This window comes from Sinocyclocheilus grahami, unplaced genomic scaffold (genome assembly GCF_001515645.1).
Source record: "Sinocyclocheilus grahami isolate Dianchi unplaced genomic scaffold, SAMN03320097.WGS_v1.1 scaffold122.1, whole genome shotgun sequence".
NCBI lineage: Eukaryota > Metazoa > Chordata > Actinopteri > Cypriniformes > Cyprinidae > Sinocyclocheilus > Sinocyclocheilus grahami.
In genome coordinates this window covers 403,495-408,113 of record NW_015505301.1, presented here as the reverse complement: position 1 = coordinate 408,113, position 4,619 = coordinate 403,495, and the positions used below count along the sequence as shown (strand labels likewise).

General features: G+C 39.9%; 1 long non-coding RNA gene across 1 annotated transcript in view; it reads left to right on the top strand.

The window, feature by feature from the left end:
- LOC107589988 (uncharacterized) overlaps positions 1-3,938 on the top strand; it is a 6,931-nt gene extending 2,993 nt beyond the window's left edge. Inside the window, exon 3 of the long non-coding RNA XR_001609729.1 lies at positions 3,928-3,938. This is a non-coding gene — a long non-coding RNA (uncharacterized lncRNA). The remainder of the gene's footprint in view (positions 1-3,927) is intronic.
- Positions 3,939-4,619: the final 681 nt, after the last annotated feature.

Here is a 4,619-nt window from a genome sequence, read left to right as displayed (position 1 = left end):
TCCGATTGATTTTTACAAAGCTCATCGGTCTGAAAAAGCGAGGTGTGCTGTGATTTGGCCAGCTATCCAGTGCGTTGTGATTGATTGGCCGAATACCTCAAGCGTGTGACGGAAATGTTATGCCCTTCACCATATTGTCATGATGCCCTGTCAGGCAGGAGCCATGATTCAAAAACGTGAAAACCCATTATAAACGAGGCATTCCTTGCATCCAGTGGGGACATAATTGTGGATTATAATGACTTGTACTGTCTTTTTTACATGTTGCATTGCATCTCGTCGCGTAAACCTAAAACCTTGTCTGCATGTGTGATCGGAGAAATGACAAACAACAAGACCTACTCTACACTGCCCAAAAAACTCGCTTTAAATATATAAAAACTCTTTAAATATAAAAAATGTACTTACAATCTTTGAGTCAGAACAGCCGGCATTGTGGTCTACTCTCCCAGGATCAGGAAACAGTCCTCCATAAAATGTGCTGAATATTTGGGTTGAAGTGTTCTGGAACAGTGTTGTAAATACAACTTAACCACTGATTTCTAGTAGTGTCCATTTTTGAAATGCCAAACAAAGTAGTTTCTTTCACAACGAAACCGCGACACATGGCGGCCTACAGTGAGCAGAGGCCGGGGGCTAGCGTGAGGAACGGCGGGAGGCTTAGAGTGAGCAGAGGCGGGTGGGCTTGACAACGGCGCAGCCGGCGATTTCGATGGAGCGTCCGGAAGGACATGTGACGACTCCGCTTTGTCCACGGTGAAAGCCGATCTGGTGATCGACAGCACAAAGTTGTAGTATTTCCTCAGCAACCAGCACGAATCAGCTCCAGGCATGACGAAGCAGATATCGTCCTCTTTTGGAAGGCCAAACTATGTGGGGGCGTGTTAGAACGAGCCGTTTTAGGGGGCGTGGCTGACTCTTAACTTTTATACAGAATATCTCTTTGGATTTGGGACTTTTTTTTTTTTTTTAGTCTTTGCAACTTTACAGATCTTCATCCACCAAGAGCTTGTAACACTCCAAAGAGAAAGGAGAAATCTAAATCGCATCATATGATCCCTTTAACTCAGTAGTACTGCAGCCTACTAGCTTACATTTGATTTACCTATTAGTCAACTTAGTTACTGCTATCATAAAAATACACTTTATATGTAGGTTTAAAATTCTACAAAAGACACATTTAATGTCCAAAAACACATTTTTTAGCAAAATGTATATTTTACTCGGAATTATTGTGCTCCTATTCGATTGTGCTCTGTTTAACGTGCATGCGCGTATAGCAGCGCTCGTTGCTCTCGCGTGCCTCGCCCACTCCTGACAGCAAAATGGATATATTTGCATGGCTTTCTAACATTTTCAGATGGAAAAATATACCTGTGACATGTCAGTTATGCACTGAGGAAAACACAACGTCTCAAATGCATTAAACGGCACAGGGATATATTCGCCGTTTGTCAAGGTGGATCGATTTGATCCGTGATCGACATTAAGGTCTGTTTAAAAATAAACGTGCACAGATTAGTGAGATTGTGTGAATTTGATTGGTCTTTAATGGAACCGCTTTAGCCCCGATTGATTTGTTAGGTTATTTCAGACCAGGTTTTGGACTTTAATCCCAGTTTTTCCTTGGGTCTCCATGGTGGTGTGATGCGTCATATTCACACAGCAGCAGTGTTGATGAGAGAGCGCAGAAACATTTTAGAGAGGAGAAATCAATCTACATATAAAAAATTGGTCACAGATTATTGGTCACTTTCTAAATAATAAAAGTATAGCGCATCCACTACTAATTATATATATATATATATATATATACATGAATCGGTTTTAACCAATGCATATGTTAGAAATGCATCGCGATATAAATGACAACTTAGCCGATGGACGCTTTTTAAACCGATGCATCGTATCGTTAACTTTTTATGCCGATGCACTGAGCGAATCCGACTCTTCCCATCCTATATAAATATATATATATATATATATCAGTGGGGAACCGTCAGGGCCCTCTAGGCCTAACTTATTCTAAACTATTTACAATTTTTAAATGTTTTAAAATTAAAATCATTAATTTTAAGCAATTCATAATTTGACAAACATTATCTAAATAAAATAAATACAACTTCTGTGGAAAAAAAACCTCTCTTCAAATCTGCGTATTCAGTGAATGGATTTATTAACACAGCCTATTTTCTCCATATTTGAATGGTTCCGCCTAGCGTTTGCGGCTCTGTTATTCGTGGTCCAGCTATGAAATTACAGAGGGCCAAGCGGGGAGTAATTTCGAATGACAGAATTTACCAATCATGTCTTTACTCTAAATGGGCGGGCCTTGTTATCACTAACTTTAAAGGGGTCATATGATGTGTGTTTTTTTTTTTTGTTGTTTTTTTTTCCCTTTCTCTTTGGAGTGTTACAAGCTCTTGGTGGATGAAGATCTGTAAAGTTGCAAAGACTAAAAAAAAAAAAAAAGTCCCAAATCCAAAGAGATATTCTGTATAAAAGTTAAGAGTCAGCCACGCCTACCTAAAATGGCTCATTCTAACACGCCCCCACATCTACCTCACTATGTGGGAAGATTTGCATAACACGAAGGGGTATTTTTTTTTTTTTTTTTTTTTTTTTTTTTTTTATTCTCACTGTAGTATTGTTGCCGCTTTCCGCCATGTCCTGAAGCACACGCTGTGCGTTGTGAAAGCGAAACCACTTTGTTTGGTCTTCCAAAAGAGGACACGACTACAAATCAGTAGTTAAGTTGTATTTACAACACCGTTCCAGAACCGTTTAACCCAAATATCCAGATGTGAGCAACACATTTTATGGAGGACTGTTTACTGATCCTGGGAGAGTAACGTTAGACTAAAATGCCGGCACTTCTGACTCGCGTAAGTACGTTTTCTTTTATCATTTGCCACTGATTCAAACGCGAGTTTTGGGCAGTGTGGAGTAGCACTTGTTGTTTGTCATTTCTCCGATCACAAATGCAGACAGGGTTTTGTTTGCGCGATGCAACGCGTAAAAAGACCGTAGAAGTCATTATAATCAGTAATTATGTCCCCACTGGATGCAACAAATGCCTCGTTTGTAATGGGTTTTAATGTTTTTGTCTCGTCGCTCCGGCCGGGACGGCATCAACAGTATGTGAGGGGCATAACATTTCTGTCTCACACTTGAGATATTCGGCCAATTACAACGCACTGGATAGCTGGCCAATCACAGCACACCTCGCTTTTTCAGACCGATGAGTTTTGTAAAGACTCGTTTCAAAGGCGGAGCATAGAGGAGAAATGTACAGTATGTAGAAAATGTTTTATTTTTTTTTTACTTTAAACCGCATAAACACATTTCATTACACCAAATACACAAAATAATTTTTTTTAGCGACATATGACCCCTTTAAGTTCCGCCCGCTGTGGGATCTCTAGCGGAAAAAAATATATACGCTGATAAACTAACTAGCCGTTATTCACGTCACGATGGAAGCCGCAAATAACGTAAGTGAGGACATTTACTAGGCCGCTGAGCCAATAATAATATTTATTATAAACGCTGCTTGTTTGTCACGAAGTGTCTGTCGCTATTTGTTTTGTCAGCGCTGTCATGATGTGTTGTCTTAAACACATTACATTTGTTGGTTTTGTGTGATGGGAGGGAGTGTCTGTTTTGCCCGCTGACTGAAGTGCAGATATTTGTAATGAGGATTTGCATTTGTCTTAAATTTAGCTGTTTTATTTAGGTAATATCAGTCACTCTCGCTGTGCTGTTTTGTTGCGGTCGCACATCGGACGAGAAGCACAGTGGTGCCCCGGTGTAACACGCACACACCGAACGCGTAGTCAGCAAACGGGATGAGAAATTGCGATCTATATATATATATATATATATATATATTAGCACAATGAATTACTGAATTTATTAGAGCCGCAGATGTGGAGTCAATATAATGCCATATATATATATATATATATGCATGCGCGCAAACGAAAATAGAGTTTTGCAAAATATAAATGAAACGGCACAAAAGCAATGATTTTGCAATACATATTTTCCTTGGCCATATCTACTAATTTATTTGCAACGCTGCTTTTATTTTGCGTTTCAGTCACGTTTGAGCTTGCCATAGCCTACCGTTTCTCCCTTTGCGCTTCACGTTTCTGCGTCTCGCTTTCAAAACTTTCACTGTTGTCATGGGGGTGGAGTCAAGGGACGAGGGCGTGTACAACAGGCCTGGGCGTGCCTCCCTGGAAGTGACGTCATCGGCCCGAGATGCAGCTCACTGATCCAGGCACCATCCTTGAGTATGGAATAAAATCACTGTCAAAAATAATCGTACGTAATTCAAAGCATTTGTGTCATTTTAATTTACTCGTGCGTAATTTAAAAAGTATTGTATGTAATTCTGTTTTTTTTTTTTGTCAGTTGGATTCCAAAATCTACATCAACGACAGTTTACATATACAAGATTGTGTGTTTGTTAACAGTACAACTCCAAAATGTACGACTATGACAGTTTACAGACACAATGCTTGTTTTCACAACAGCTCTGTTACATGCACGACATGCGAATTGCGACACGAAGTGCGGTGTGCGAAACGACTGTCAAAAATACGTCGTCATTG